Here is a 16,855-nt window from a genome sequence, read left to right as displayed (position 1 = left end):
TCTTCTCGCTTCTTCCTGCCTTTGTTGGTACCTGCTTCCTTGCCACTACTACTTCTCCCCAAGTTGCTATGGCCACTTGGAGTTGTACTGGATGCAAGAGGTGGTTGCCGAGCTAGGCTTTAGAGCCACATTCCTGTTGTGTGTCTTGTCGGCCCGCCATGTGTTCAGCCGAGGACCGGTGTAGTGAGTGTTCCCACCTCTCCCTTCTTCAGTTCCAAGCGTTTGTGAAGGATGCTGAGAAGCGTTCTGCTAAGGAGAAGAAGCGGGCCAAGTCATCTGGCAGTTCCAGTGAGAAGCGTTCTCGCTGGCAGAAGCTGGCTTCTGAGGCCCCTTGGGCCAGCAGGTTTATTGCTGTAGAGTCTGATCTGGCTGCTATGAAGGCTTCTATTGCCCAGTTGTCAGTGGTCTTGTTGCCCCCTGCCTCTGGTTCTGCATTTTCAGGGTTTGTGGATGGCAGAACGAGTGTGTGTCTGTCCCCCAGGTTGGTGCCAGGTGTAAGAGGGGCCCTGTTCTCCCCCCGGCTCAGGCCCTTCAGTAGTAGTGGAGCAAGTCTCAGTGTGTCCCCTCTCTCTGGTTTGGCTCTGGGAGTGAGTTGGGGGCAGGTTCCCTCTGTTCCAAGCCCTACCCTGGAGTTAGTGGTCGGGGGAGTGAGTTTGCGTGCAGCCCTGCACTCTGCCCCATCACTGGTAGCAAGTGGCGTGCCTTTTCCCGCTGTTCCTGGCCCTTCCACAGAGTTTTCGGGGCTCGGTGGAGTTAGCGTGTGTGCGGCCCCTCTCCCTCTGGGAGTGATGGGGGTCAAGTCCCCCACTGTTTCAGGCTCTTTTGCAGACTTCTCTGATTTTTGGGGGTGTGAGCTTGAGTGCGGCCCCACTCCCTAGCATGGCCCCAGAAGTGAGATTGGTGCTGACTCCTGCAGTGTCAGGTGCTTCCACTGAATTTTCAGGTCTCAGTGGAATGAGCTTGTGTGCAGCCCCACTCCCTGATGTGGCTCCGGGATTGAGTGGTTTGCAGGCTCCTGCTGATCCTGTTTCTTCTATGGCCGGTCCTGGGATCAGTGGATTGAGTCTACGCACAGCTCCTCTCTCTGGTAAAACCTCGGGGGTTTGTGGGGAGCCAGTTTTCGCCGTGCCAGTCTCCTCCTTGGGCCTTGTTGGTGGCGGAGAAACAGCATCACTCCCTGGTGGGTTGCCAGGTGATGGCAATTTTGCAGGCTCGGCGGGTGTGTCTTCCATGGGCCTGCCTCATGTTGATTTGCTGCGTGGGTCAATGTCCTTGCAGGTCCCGCCCGCCCTGGCCAGTTGAAGCAGGTGTGGACTCTGGTGGCGCAGTAGTTAGTCAGGCTGCTCACACAGGCTGGCCTTCGTTTTCTGAAGAGGTGGATAAGGTTTTTGATGACATTCCCTTAGGGGAGGCTGGCATGCCAGATGAGGAGAGTGCAGCCTCTTGTCGTGAGCTTATTACCTCAGTGAGAGAGTCCTTGGGTCTCCTCATGCCCTATTCTCTTGCTTCCACTCTTCAAACTAGAGTCGAGCGCACCTCAGGGACTTCATGGCCTGGCCCCACTCCTTTGGGGCCTCGTTCTCCTATGGCTCTGGAGGTTCACAGGGAACAACTGGGGATGTTCCCTGGGGATCCCTAATCTGGCTTCAGCCAAGTTTGCCTTGCCCAGGAGGTGGGCTTCAAGGGCAGAGAGGTGATACACTCCAGGAGATTCCTGTGGGGTTCCTCCTCTCAATGATGAGCTGCTTCATTTGGTGGAGAGCAAAGATCTGTCTGTGAGTCTTCCCTGGCATATGGCTACTCAATTAGAGGGTATTTTGAGTATCTGATTAATATCACTTCCTGGACAAATCAGGTTATGGGGGCCTTTGCTGGCCTTTCCAGTGTTCCCCCGCAGAGGGGATTGGACTGCCTGGGAACTCTTGCCACGGCAAATTTAGATATTATGCAGCCCTGTGAAATGCTCCATTTGAGGATGATGATGTTACGCAGGCAGGCTGTGGTGAGAAACCTCCCTAATACCTATGGTGACCGGGAGAGATGGCAATTGATGTCTTCCCCTGTTGGCTCCCATCTTTTTGATGGTCAGACTCTGGTGGCAGTGGAGCAGAGGGAGCTCGAGTTCTTGCAACGGCCCCTCGTATCCCAGATTGCTCGTGGCCTGTCTTCCACAGCTCGGGGGCTAAGGGTGGTCGTGCCATTGGCTCCCAACACCTTGCACCAGTTGCGCCTCCTTCAGTTCCACCCCTTCCTGCTCCTAAGGTGAGTGGTTTCTTTCGCTCTTAAGGATTCTTCCATGGCCACTCTAGGGGCCGTTGGGGATCTCGCTAGGGACACTGCGGAGGTGCCACTGCAAATTGGGGGCTTGTCTGCAGTGGCACTGGCAAAAGTGGGAGAACATCGGAGCCTGCGAGTGGGTGGTCAAGACCCTTTGGTATGGTTACGTTCGCCCCTTCCTCAGGGAGCCTCCTCTTTCGAGCGTGCCTGTGGAGTTCCCGGTGTACAGGGAGGGCTCGGACCGTCATTTGGCTCTGGAGGCCACGGTTTCTGAGATGCTAGTAAAGGGAGCTATAAAATCAATGGTAGACCCTCAGGCCAGGTTCTATTCTCACATCTTTGTTGTGCCCAAGACCACAGGGGGCTGGAGGCCGATTTGCAACCTTTCAGTGACTCACTTCTGCATAGAGACAGTTTTGTCAGTGCTAGAGTCAATGGCCAAGGGGCGAGTGGATGGTGTCCTTGGACCTGCAAGACGCTTACTATCAAGTTCCTGTCCATCCTCAGTCACGCAAGTACATGTGGTTTGTCTGGCAGGGCAGAGTTTACCAGTTTCCAGCTGAGTGCTTCGGCCTTGCCACGGCTCTTCAAGTCTTTACCAAGGTGGTAGCTCCTGTGTCGGCTTGGGCCCATCGCCTCTGGACAATTGGCTAGTTTCCGGTCCTTCTTGTGCTTCATGCCTCGACAATGTCCGGTCTCTTCTGCTTCTGTGTTCTTGTGTAGGGCTTTAGGTCAACTGGGCCAAATCTGAACTGTCTCCCAGCCAGTAGAAGCAGTTTTTGGGTATGGTTCTTGACACCATCAGAGCCTGAGTCTTCCCATTGCCAGATTGGGTCAACCGTTTCCATGCAGTGGCCTGACAGTTTCTGTTGGCCAAGGCTCCACCAGTGTCCCTCTGAAGGGACATCTTGCATCCCTAGCACAGTTAGTGCCATGTAAGCTCCTGTGGATGCGGGCTATGCAGTGGTGCCTAAAGAGGCATTGGCGGGCTACTTCCGACCCAGATTGGTGGCAGGTGGTTTCAAATTGTCAGTGTTTGCAAGACCTTGCTTGGTGGTTGGTTCTGGATCAACTTCTGAAAGGCGCCCTGTTCATGGTGGCGCCTCCAGAACAGACCCTATTCCCGGATGCTTTCCAGCTCGGGTGGGAAGCTCACCTGGGAGATTCGCTGGCTTCGGGAGTCTGAACTATGGAGGAGCAGGGGCCCCATATAAATCATCTGGAGCTTTTGGCAGTCTTTCGGGTTCTCCAGAGTTTTCAGCAAGCCTTCTCAAGTCGGTGGTGTCTGTGATGTCCAACAACTCAACAGTGGTTGCCTATCTCTGAAAGTCCGGGGGCACTCATTTCAAACCTCTGTCAGCCTTAGCAGGGATGGTTCTCTGGTTGTGCGAGAGCTGTTTCATCTCTCTGTGCCCTGTTTTCATTCCAGGACGCTGTAATGTGATTGCAGATGTGTTCAGTCGGGAGTGTGTTGGGTCAGAGTGGACCCTACATCTCAAAATTTGCAGGAAAGTCTTCCAGGTGTGAGGGTCTCCTCTGGTAGATCTGTTTGCCACGGCACTGACTCATCGTCTGCCCCTGTATGTATCTCCTCTTCCGGATCAGGGAGCCTGGCGACAGGATGCATTCTCTTTTCCGTGGGACGGTCTGGATCTGTACGCCTTTCCACCATTTGCTGTGATCCGCCGTGTTCTGGTGAGGGTTCGCGAGTTGCTGGCTGTGCGTATGACACTAGTTGCTTCTCTTTGGCCTCAGGCAGACTGGTTTCCCCTGTTGCTGGACCTGCTTGTGGACAGTCCCCAGGTTCTTCACATGTGGCGATCTCTCCTTCGACAACCTCACTGTCCCCTTTTCCAAAGTTCTCTGGAGTAGGTCCATCTTCACGCGTGGCAACTCTCCAGCGTCTCTTCCAAGCGTGAGATTTTTACAAAGCCGCCGTGGTACAGTGGAACCATACGTGCTTTGGGGTCCAAGGGGTCTCCAAGTGCATGGGTTCGAATCCTGTCCATGGTCCGAGTGTAGGTTGGGCTTCCTCACTCAAGGCAACAGTTTCCTAACAGATGGGCTTTGAGATAGGAGGTACCCAAAAAACTATCTCTTTTGGGGCCGCTGTGGTACAGTGGAACCATGCGTGCTTTGGGGTCCAAGGGGTCTCCAAGCGCACAGGTTCGAATCCTGTCCACGGTCTGATTGTAGGTTGGGCTTCCTCATTCAAGGCAATGGTTTCCTAGTGGGTGGGCTTTGAGATAGGAGGTACCTCAAAAAAGTATCCCCTTTAACCCATGAATTCCGTGAAAAGTCCACATGGTATAAATATATAAAAAAAAAAAAAAAAAAAAAAAAAAGGCTGCTAAGTTCATGTCTCGTCCAGTCAGGCAGCCCTTCACCTCAGTTTACCAGGCGAAGTCTTTTGTAGTTGGTGTGAGTCAAGGGGTTTGGATCCATGCTCTGCCTCTGTAGTGCAGCTGGCAGACTTTTTGAATTTTTCTTTATGAGGCTATGCGCCTGTCAGTGTCAGCGATCAGGGGTTATCGTTGTGCCTTAGCTTCTGTTCTGCGTCAGTCAGGCATAGACCCTTCCACCGATCCAGATCTTTCTTCTATGTTCCGCTCCTTTGTGGTCTCATGTCCATCTCGTTTGCCTCAGTTACCTGCCTGGGACCTTTCTCTGGTCCTTCGGTCCTTGTTACATCCTCCTTATGAGCCCTTACGGATAGCCTTGCTGAGAGATGTCTAGCTTAAGACCGTGTTTCTTCTGGCACTCACTTTGACTCATCAGGTTAGTGGGCTTTACGGCCTGTCAGCTGAGGTGTGTCATTCCAAAGGTTGGATGTCCATGATCTTTTCCTTCACCCCCGATTTCCTGGCTAAGACTCAAGTGTCCGGGCCAGCATTCCTTCGACAAGTTCCCTATTCCTGCTCTTCTTGATTTTGTTGGGGAGTACGAGGTAGACCGCCTTCTTTGTCCAGTTCGGGTGGTCCATGAGTATCTTTGAAGGGCTAGGGATTGTCAGCCCAAGATGTATTAGACTAAGAGGTGAACGCACTTCAGTCTCGAAATCATTGACGTAGCGCGGGAGGCTTTTAAAACCCAGAATCGTGACGTCAGCATGTCAACCAACTAGGACAGATTTTAATTGTGGAATATAGGTGTTCCGCATATTTCTTTTATTTGAGTTGTTATTTTTTAGCATCTTGGTTACTAAGTTTAGTAGATATAATGCCACTAACTGTATTTTACATTTCTTGGTGATTTGCAAGAAAATGTGGGGATATGCCACCACCTCTACCATATGTTTTAATTTAAACTACCACCACATACTTACAATATTTGCACCTCCAACTTAGTACTAGCTTCACCAGCATCTACTGTGATCGTTTCACATGCATAGCACATACCACTTACTTTACTAGAACCACTACCATACCACATTTTTCACTAGAATCAAGATGTATTAGACTAGAACCACCATCACTTACTTTACTAGAACCTAGTATTACCACCACCACCACTTATTTACTACAAACACCACCACCACTTACAAAATACACAGTTTCTTACCTTTAAATGCTGGTGGATGGCCGATTCCCTGGCATCTGTGTCCTCGTGATGGCAGATTCTGATCCTGTTTTAAATTTCTCACAGTTCGTGGAACTGGCAAATTTAAAAGCTCGTACTTCAGATTTTGTTCAATCTGGGCTGAACTAAAATGTCATTCACAAACCACAGCATACTTAATATTAATATGGTCTGAACGGAAACACTTATGGATCCACTGTCTAGCAAGATTATCATTAGATGGGAATTTACGGTATCTTAGGTTGCTGTCCTTACCAGGTGTACATCCGAATACAGCGCACACTCTTGCTTTACCCATTCAACCATTAATATCGTAATACAAAGCCCATGAAAAGTACACAATTGCTGATAAAATCTGCCACACGTGAACACACCACCACAACACTAGACGTAAACAATACACATGGTGACGTCAGCGGTTCCAATAATGCCGAAGTGCGTTCACCTCTTATTCTAATACATCTTGTGTCAGCCGGCCTGGTCTAGGTTGTTGGTCACGGTTTCGGATCCCAGATGAGCTGTCCACCCTCATACCTTGTCTAAGTGGATTTGTCATGTGATTTGGAGGGCCTATGCGAGTGTCTCAAAGGAAGAGTCACATCTTCTGAAAGTGAATACCCATAAGGTTTGAGCTATTGCAACCAGTGTTCTCTTTAGAAAAGTTGACTCTGGACTTGGTCCTCAAGGCTGGTACATGGAAGAGTATGACCATCTTTGCCTCTTTTTACCTACAGAATGTTACTCATAGTATTTAGATACCTTTTCCCTTGGGCCTATAGTTTCAGCACTGAGGGTTGTTCATTGATGCTGGTTTAGCTTCGTTCTGGATTTCCCTTGTTGTCAGCAACAAGATTTACGGATACATTTTTTTTTCTGTTTTCAGGGTTTTGACAATTTTGGAGATCATGTCTTCCATCTTTGGGTTTGTTACACCCTCCCACCTATTCTTGGGAATTTGGCATATGTAATTACATATGGGTAATTAGTATATGTAGCAACAAAATAGTTTTTTTTAAGTAAAAACTTTTTTTTGTGAATATACGTATACCCATACGTAATTACATAGTAAGAGGTTCCCTTCCTCCCTCCCCTCTGTGTTTCAGTCAATTTTGGCAGAAAGAATCTGAGTTTGGTTGGCCAGCTGGGCTGGTGGTTTCCGGTGCACATGCATGCGGAGGTGACATGGTACTGTTGTAGACATGGTCTCTATATTATAGAGGTGTTGGTTGATTTTCTGTGCTGAGTGTGGGAATAATGGCATATAGACATATGTAATTACATGTGGGTAAGTATATTCACAAAAAAAGTTTTTACTTTAAGAAACTATTTTTCTTAGTATTTTTCACATATGTACTTGTTATGTACCTATTATTTTTACATAAGCAAATCACACCTCTGCTAGAGGTCGCTTTGCCCATGAGATACGCTTTGCTGCTTTGCACCACCAGTTGCTGAGTTGACTTCATGCTGACCAGACGTCCTACACCTACGAGCTTGGCAGCCTTCTTCCTGTGATCCTTCTGGAGCGGAAAGGCTTTGCCACAGCCTGTGACCCTTTTTGGGGCTGGCTGCAACACCACCCGTGATCTGTTTAGGAGTGGGGAGGAGTGCCCAAGTTGGTGCACTTGTGGAGTTCACGACTCTCACTGTGGCGGTACCGGTCACCGCTACCTTGCTGCCGTCGCCATGTTGGATGTACCAGGCAGTTCACTCAGCAAACAGCTGTCGAGTATGGAGGACAATTCTGACCATGAAAGGCATGTGAGGAAAGGTTCTTTGCATGGAAAAGGCTCCAGGTGCGGCTCTTCCCAACGGGAATCTACTAAAGGTGTACATAAACATCCCGGGGTTACGCCTCTGGTAACAGTGACGAATCTGCTACCCAACACTCTCTCCCTGTGCCTTCTACCTCACAGGATGAGGCAAATGCTCTGCCCTGGTTCATGGTGATGGAAGCTTTGGCTGTATTACATAGTGATATGGACAAATTAAAGGAAGGGAGGAGATCGAGCCCCAGCTGTGGTGCTGATGACGCCGCGGCTCCAGACGATGTAAACATTAGGCCAGCTGACCAGGAAGTGCCTCCTTCGAGCTCACCACTGGGTTTTCTGGTTTTACTCCAGCCGTGTATTGTCTTTCTTCTGATGACAGTGACACTTAGGACGACGTGCAGCCTGATAGTGTCCTTCTGCAGTGCACCAGGGCTTACGGTCCTGTGGACGAAGTATCTGCTGGCATTGACAAGCATGTCGCCGATATGGTTAACCATGTGTTTGACAGTGGCTTGCGAGAGGAGTACAAAGAGATTTTGGATGACGTTGCTACCAAGAGATCGGATAACTGTCATGCTTTGGCACCAGTGGACTGTAACTCGCAAGTTTTGGATGCACTGAAAACTGATGCCAAGAAAGCCGACTTCCATATGAAAGACGTCAGTAAAGACATTATCAAGGCTGCCAGAATTTGGACAAAGTTCCTGACGGTGCTAGACAAGATTGCCCAGACTGGACAACCAGAAGTAGCCCATGAAGTGGGCATGTTTAATGGTGCTCTGTCACTACTGGGTAATGCTTATCATAAAAACAACTTGGCACGCCAGTTCATCATCAAGCACGAAATCAACCAGAAGTATGCTCACCTGTGTTCAGACAAGGTGCCCATGACTCTTCTGTTTGGTGACGATGTCTCGCTATCTGCCAAGCACATTGAGGATGTCTGAGAAGTTAACGAGTAAGATTGCGACGAGGAAACTGCTTCCTACGTGGAAGTTTGGTGCTAGCAAGTTTAGAGGCTCTTCTGGAAAAATGCCATACAGAGGTTTTATGTCCAGGTTCCACCCATATGGTCAACAGACGTTTGGACACCGGAGTGAGCACCGGCAATCCTTCTCACGGCAAGGTTCAGAGGTGAGTCATCAATTCCAAGCTGGCAGACTTCACAATTTTGTGCATGAGTGGCATAATATTACCAGTGATCCAAATGTTTCAGATATTGTTGAACATTGCTATCTTGACATTAATGTTGCTAACCTTGGTCCCTTATTTGCTGAGGAAGTTGAGTATGTATTCAGTGAAGAGGAAAAGAGATTCGTTTGCTAGGAAATAGTACAGCTGTTAGATTTTAAGGTTATCAAGGAAACACGGAGACAGGAGGGGCAAATTCTTTCCCCTAATTTCTTAAGGAGGAAAAAGGATGGTGGTTTTAGGATGATCCTTAACCTAGCAAAACTTAATGAATACATTGATTACAAACACTTCAAAATGGAAAACTTTGAACAGGCGATCCGACTCATTAACAGGGGTGCTTACATGGCCTCTGTTGATCTTCGACATGCCTACTATTCAGTCAAAATAGCTGAAGAGCAACAACAGTGCTTTAAATGGCAAAGGAAAATTTATCAGTTCACTTGTCTCCCTAACAGAGTTGGAGAAGATCCCCGTCTGTTCACTAAATTAATCAAGCCAGTTTTTGCTGTACTAAGAGAGAAAGGACATATCATCACAAGTTTCATTGATGATACTCTTATTTGTCACAGTACTTTTGATGGATGTTGTGAGAGTGTGCAGGCCACTGTTGACTTGCTCAGGAAATTAGGTTTCTGTATTAATGATGGCAAATCGGTCTTGGTACCACAACACGCTTGGAGTATTTGGGGAACATTATAGATTCAGAGACCATGACAGTGACATTACCTGAGCGGAGGAAACTCAAAATGGTGCAAAGCTGTGAGGAATTATTTCATAGTGACACAGCAAAAATCTGGAAGGTGGCCAGAGTCATTGGGCTTTTAGTTGCAGCCATTCCAGCAGCAGAGATGGGGAAACTGCATTATAGGAAGTTGGAATCTGCTAAGATTGCAGCTTTAAAGGAAGCAAAAGGAAATTTTGACAAGTGGATGGCTGTCACTCATGAAATGAAGTTGGATTTGCATTGGTGGTTATCTCACATTGCAGTGCAAAACTGACAGATTTTTCAGAAAGGTATAGAATTGGACTTGTATACTGATGCGTCAAATTTAGGTTGGGGTGGCCATCTTAATTTACAACAAGTTAATGTGAGATGGTCCTTAATGGAAACATAATTGCACATCAACGCAAAAGAACTCAAGGGCATCTTCCTGGCAGTGTGCTCATTTGCACATCTGCTCAAAGGACAGCATGTTCGGGTGTTTTGTGATAACATGACAGCAGTCAACTATGTCAATGAAATGGGCAGCATAAAGTCTTCATTGTGTAATGACATGTGCCTTGAACTTTGGGATTGGTGTGCAGCAAATGACGTCTGGCTTACCTGTTCTCATGTACAAGGTAAAGTTAATCTCATGGCAGACACTGCATCTCAGACATTTAATGACAGGTATGAGTGGAAGTTGAATGAAGGAATTTTAGGGACCTTTGTGAAATCTTTGGAGTTATAAGCACTGATCTATTTGCTTCCAGATTGAACAAACAAGTGCCTCATTTCTGCTCCTGGAAACCTGACCCAGACGCAGTACATTTTGATGCTTTTTCCATACAATGGTCACAGTTTGACCTAATCTACATTTTTCCACCCTTTGCTCTGATTACCAGATGCCTACAGAAAATTTGAGCAGAGTCGGCAAGGGGGTGGATGGTGTTGCCACTGTGGCCGTCCCAGCCATGGATGGGGACTCGCCTCACTTTGCTCATAAAGGAACCACGGCTAATTCCAAGGGGGGCACACATATTGCATCACCCATCGACGGAGGAGAAACACCCCATCCTGTAACACACCTGCCTGATGGCTTGTCTCTTGTCCGGCAACATCTGTGAGACAGCGGCATTTCTATGGCAGGTGCAGACATCATCATGGCCTCCTGGAGACCTGGAACTGTGAAGCAGTATCAGCCACATGTCAACAGGTGGCTACAGTTTTGCAATAGCTGGGACATCGATCCCCTTACTCCCATTGTAACTGATGTTGTGAATTTCTTGTCTGTCACTTTCCACAGAGGTGTAGGTTATACCTCCGTCAATACTGCAAGAGGCGCTCTCTCTTCACTGGGATTATTGTGGATGGCTGCAGAGCGGGAAACCATCCTCTTGTCAACAGGTTCTTGAGGGGAGTTTTTAACTTGAGGCCATCGTCACCAAGGTATGCGGAAACTTAGGACGTCCAGTAGGTGCTCCAGCATCTGTGTGCCATGGAACCTTTGTGCTCCCTCTCACTAAAGGACCTAATGCTAAAACTTGTGATATTAATGGCACTCACAAGCTGCCAGAATACAAACCCTACACTGCTTATTGCTGAGGGATATTCGTATCAGACAGGATTCTGTTTGTGATTGGTTAGGGGAAAACCTTAAACAATGTCGACCAAAGTTCAATGTGCATTTTTATTTTTTTTTTATTTATACCATGTGGGCTTTTCACAGGATTTTATGGGCTAAAGAGGATACTTTTTAGGGTACCTCCTATCTCAAAGCCCACCCACTAGGAAACTGTTGCCCCAAGTGAGGAAGCCCAACTTACACTCAGACCGTGGACAGGATTCGAACCCATGCGCTTGGAGACCCTCGGACCCCAAAGCACGCATGGTTCCACTGTACGACGGCGGTTTGTGACCTTTCAAGCATACTCTACAGACAAAAGATTGTATGTGTGTGAAACTTTGAAACTGTACTTTGCTAGAACAGAAGAGTTCTGAAGTGTTGAAAATTGGGAGAATGGGAAATTACTCCTTAGCTTTATTGAGCCACACAAACATGTGACAAAAGACACTGTTGCGAGATGGATTAGGACAGTGCTTAATGTGTGGGGCATGGACACTGGCAGTGTTTGGCCTGCAGCAGTATCAATAGCCAAGGCCATGGCTGTACCGATTATGCACATCATGGCGAAGGCTGGGTGGTCCAGGGAAGCCACCTTTACCAAGTATTACAACAAGATCATTTCAGTTCATGACCCTTTCCAAGATGCTGTTCTGCACTAGTCTGTAAGTCCTGTTTGAGCTGGAAGTGTTATATTTATTGTAAACTGTTACATGGCTTTGTAATTTTGTTACTATAATGGGGTTTGGTTCCTGGTTGTCTTATTTCTCCACTTTCCCATCTGTATTTAATTTCCATTTGTTGTTGTACGACACCCACATGGCTTCAAAATCTCATAGGCAAAGCGACCTCTAGCAGAGGTGTGATTTGCTGACATAAAATTAATGAAGTACATCAGACTTACCGTAGGTCAGTTGAAATGTAGGCTTCAAATTTTATGAAGCAAATCACCCTACTAGGGGAGCTTTCACGTGCCCACCTCTCCCACCCTACGTTATGCAGCATCTAGTGGTTTAAGTAATTCCAGCAGTATGAAATGTCTCCTTACTTCTCATGTGGGTGGTCGTACTCTTTAAAGTTTGGTGGTGTGAAGCAGAAAAGCATATCTCCTGTGAAAGCTCCCTTCTAGCAGAGGTAGTTTGCTTCATAAAATTTGAAGCACATTTCAACTGACCCGCGGTAAGTCTTGTGTACAGATAACTCAATTTACGCTTGTTTGATTTACGCGATTTTGTTATAACATGACCCAAAAAACATTATCATTAATTCAACTTGTGCGATAGGTTTGCTTATACAGTCAACCCTCGGCTATCGCGACTTCGGCTATCGCGTTTTATTGCTATCGCGAACCCATGAAAAGCTGCTAATATTTCATTATCGCGACCTCAGTCTTCAATCTACCTATAATTCACCAAGATGGCCCCAAAATGTCCTTCATCTTCTGCATGTAGGGTTATTTTTGATAAGTGGATTTTTGATAAAGTGGTAAAGCTCAGAATCACCCTCTGCCACGTGGAGCATTTCAAATTTTTTGGACCATGAGATGTCGCTGTCTTGCTCAGTAGCTGTCAGTTGCTGGATCGTTCTCGGTAGCTGATCGGACGTTGTTTCTTCGCCGTCTTCCACGAGTGTTTTCGGCGTCAGCAATTCCCACACAGGTACATGGCCTTATACTCAGGTGGATCTATGGTATGGGTTGGGCCTACCATAGGGCATTGGTATGGGTTGGGCCTGCCAATTTGCCAAGTGTGATAGTGGGCTTACACAGGCTTTCGGCTTGTTTTGGTGCAGGTCGGACGACATGTCGGAGCCGGAGCACCGCGCAGCCCAGCCACCTGAGGTTCCCTGCTTTTCCGCTGGTAGGCGGAGTACCACCAGATCTCCCAGGGCTAGAGAGAGGACGTCTTCCCGTGCTCCCAGTGGGAGCTCCAGTGGTTCCCCTGTGGGGCGGCAGGAGGGCCTCGGTCGCCGCTACAGTAACAACTACCCACGTCGGCGCAAGGATCATGCTCGGCCCCAGGTTTCCCACACACGGGCCGAATTGCAAGAGCCTCCCTGGCAAGTGGTTGTAGATGAATTGGCTCGCTTAAATGGGGTTGTTGCAAAATTGTCGGCTAACCGGGATCCTCCGCCACCTCAACAAGTGAACTTCCAGGCGAGCACTTCGGGCCTGCAGCAGCCAGTTTCGCCCGAGGCGTTTTCGGGCTTTAGGGACTCCAGCAGTGAGGACGGGGAAGTTAGGGACCTTCCTCCGGGCAGCAGTGTTTTGCTGCAGGCTGCTAAGGATTTCGGGCCCTGTGACACGGTTTCTGAGGACATTGACCCACAAGTGGCGGCCATGGTAAATTGTTGGTTTGAGAAGGGGCTGCAAGAGGAAGACCACAAGGCGATTGTGGAGGACCCGGTCACCAGGCGTCCTAACAATTGCACTGCGCTTGTTCCTGTTGAGTGCAACCAGCAGATTCTGGGCGCTTTGAAAACGGAAGCACGGAGGACAGACTCCCGACTCAAAGACGTAAGTTCAGACATTGTTTCAGCTGGTTCTATTCTTACCAAGTCCCTAGTAGTGCTTGACAAGTTGGTGCAGGAGCTTGGGAACTCCGTGATTGCTCAGGAAGTAGGTAAGCTCAATGGTGTTTTGGCGCTGCTTGGACATGCCAATCATAATAACAACCTGGCGAGGCGGTTCGTGATGAAACGTGAACTTAACCAGAAATATGTGCACTTATGTTCTGACAAAGTTCCCATGACAAAGTTTTTGTTTGGGGACGATGTGTCACAATCAGCTAAACAGATTGAGGACATGGAGAAGCTGCGCACCAAGATCACTCCCAAGAAGAGTACTTTTGCATGGAAGTCTTCCAGTGGCAGGCCCAGGAGCTTCTGGGGTAGGTCCTCTTTTCGGAGCCATGCCACTCGGTTCCAGCCCTCGCCACGCAGCGGTGGGGTTACCGTGGGGCCAGCGGCAGTTCTTGGCACGTCAGGACACGGAGCCAAAACGCCAAAGGTCGGGGTCACCAGAGGCCCCGACCGTGAGTGAGGTTAGTACCCCTTTGTAGCAGGCAGGTTACATTACTTTGTACATGAGTGGCAGGCTGTTACAAGTGACCCAGTTATCTTGGACATGGTGCAGCATTGTCACCTAGATATTAATGTTGATGATGTTAGACACTTATTTTCTCGGGAATTAACATATAAATTCAGGTTAGAAGAACAAGCTCTGGTTGATGAGGAGATCAGGAAACTTTTGGACCTTCATGTTATTGTTCCTACACAGAGGATGGCAGAACAAATTATTTCCCCCATTTTTTTGAGACCGAAAAAAGATGGTGGGTATAGGATGGTGTTAAACTTAAAGGAGCTTAACAAACATATTCCATACAAGCACTTTAAGATGGATAACTTTGAACAAGCCATAAGATTGATTAATGCAGGGGACTACCTAGCTTCAGTAGACCTTAGACATGCATATTACACTGTAAAGATTGCAGAGGAACAACAAAAAATTTTGTGTTTTCAGTGGAGGAACAATATTTACCAATTTACTTGTCTGCCTAACGGTATTTCTGAAGGGCCTAGAATTTTCACAAAATTAATGAAACCAGTATTTGCTGCATTGAGAGGAATGGGCTACTCTATCACCAGTTTCATTGATGACACACTGATTTGTAATAAGTCTAAAGCTGGATGTATTGCTTGTGTAACTGATACTATTGACTTGTTGCACAGATTGGGATTTTGTATTAATGTACCAAAGTCAGTGTTGCAGCCCACTCAGTCAATTGAATATTTGGGGAACATCATTGACACTAATTCTATGACTGTTTCTTTACCGGAACGACGGATTCTGAAACTCACTCAAGCTTGTCAGAAACTTAAGAACAAAAGTCATGACAAGATTAGAGAAGTGGCTAGGGTTACAGGTCTTTTGGTTGCTGCCTTTCCAGCAGTGGAATTGGGAAAATTGCACTACAGACAATTAGAGGCAGCTAAAATTGCGGCTTTACAGTGTGCTCAAGGTAATTTTGACAGTTGCATGAAAATTACAGAGGGTATGCGGACAGACCTTCAATGGTGGCTCGAAAACACATCAACACAGGTTAGGAGAATTTTTCGTCCTGGTACTGATATTGACATTTACACTGATGCTTCCAACACAGGTTGGGGGGGACACGTGAATGCTCAGTCTATTTCTGGTACTTGGTCTCTAGCTGAAAGATTATTGCACATTAATGTTTTGGAGCTCAAAGCTATTTTGTTGGTGTTGCAAGGTTTTACACCACTTCTTTCAGGGAAACACATTAAAGTTTATTGTGATAACACCACTGCAATGACCTATGTGAATGAAATGGGTGGTACTAAATCTCTCACTTGCAATGACATTGCTATCCAGATCTGGGATTGGTGCCTCACTTCCAATGCTTGGATCACTTGTTCACATATTCGGGCAAGGAAAACACTTTGGCAGACATGGCCTCGCGCTTGGTGAACGACAGGCATGAATGGAAGCTTGATCCACGTATTTTCCAACAATTGTGTAAAGTGTTTGGTACACCAACTATTGATTTGTTTGCCTCTAGGATAAATAACCAGGTACCTTCATATTGCTCATGGAGACCAGACCCAGGGGCAATGCATGTGGATGCATTCTCTTTAAATTGGGCAAGATTCAAACTTTCTTACATTTTCCTCCATTTTCGCTAATTGCTAGATGCCTGCAGAAGTTGAAAGCCGAAGGAGCCAGAGTGTGGATGGTTGTTCCCCTGTGGCAGTCCCAACCATGGATGGGCACGTTGCTCGGGATGCTCATCGATTACCCGCGCCTCATATCGCAGAAAACTGCGGTGCTTGTACACCCATCATCAGGGGAAGATCACCCGATCATGCGCAACACACATCTGATGGCGTGCCTTCTGTCAGGAGCACTTACGAGCACGCGGAGTTTCTGAGGACGGTGCAAACATCATCTTGGCTTCTTGGAAACCAGGCACCGAGAAACAATACCGCCCGCACCTTAAGCGCTGGGCACAATTTTGTGTTAGAGGGAACGTTAGTGCCTGTAATCCCACTGTCGCGGACATTATAAATTTTTTGTCTGAAACTTTTAACAGGAATGTGGGTTATGAAACACTCAATACGGCCAGAAGTGCTCTCTCCTCTTTGGGCATTGTGGTGGATGGCTGTAGAGCGGGTAACCACCCTTTGGTCATCAGGTTCATGAGGGGTGTATTTAATTTGCGTCCACCCATACCTAGATACACTGCAACATGGGACGTTCAACCAGTCCTGCGGAATTGAAATCCATGTACCCCTTGCATACTCTAACCCTTAGGGATTTAACTTTAAAACTGGTTATGCTGATGGCTCTAACCCAGGCTGCACGTGTACAAACTTTACATCTGTTAGTTACCACTGGCATTAGCATAGGAGAGGACTTTATTTCAGTTCGGTTACGGGTCACATTAAGCAGTGTAGGCCCTCCTTTAATATTCGTTCAATTAAATTTCAAGCTTATTCCAGGGACACTAGTTTATGTGTTTGCGATACCTTACAGCATTACCTCGCAAGAACGGCGGAGATCAGACGGGACCTTTCCCGAGAGGATGCTGGACTTCTCCTCAGCTACGCCAGACCACACAAGTCGGTCACTAAGGACACCATTGCCCGTTGGGTTAAGGCGATGCTTAAAAGATCAGGTGTTGACACTAC

The sequence above is a fragment of the Portunus trituberculatus genome, chromosome 48 (assembly GCF_017591435.1).
Source record: "Portunus trituberculatus isolate SZX2019 chromosome 48, ASM1759143v1, whole genome shotgun sequence".
Classification (NCBI taxonomy): domain Eukaryota; kingdom Metazoa; phylum Arthropoda; class Malacostraca; order Decapoda; family Portunidae; genus Portunus; species Portunus trituberculatus.
This window is presented reverse-complemented; position numbering follows the sequence as displayed.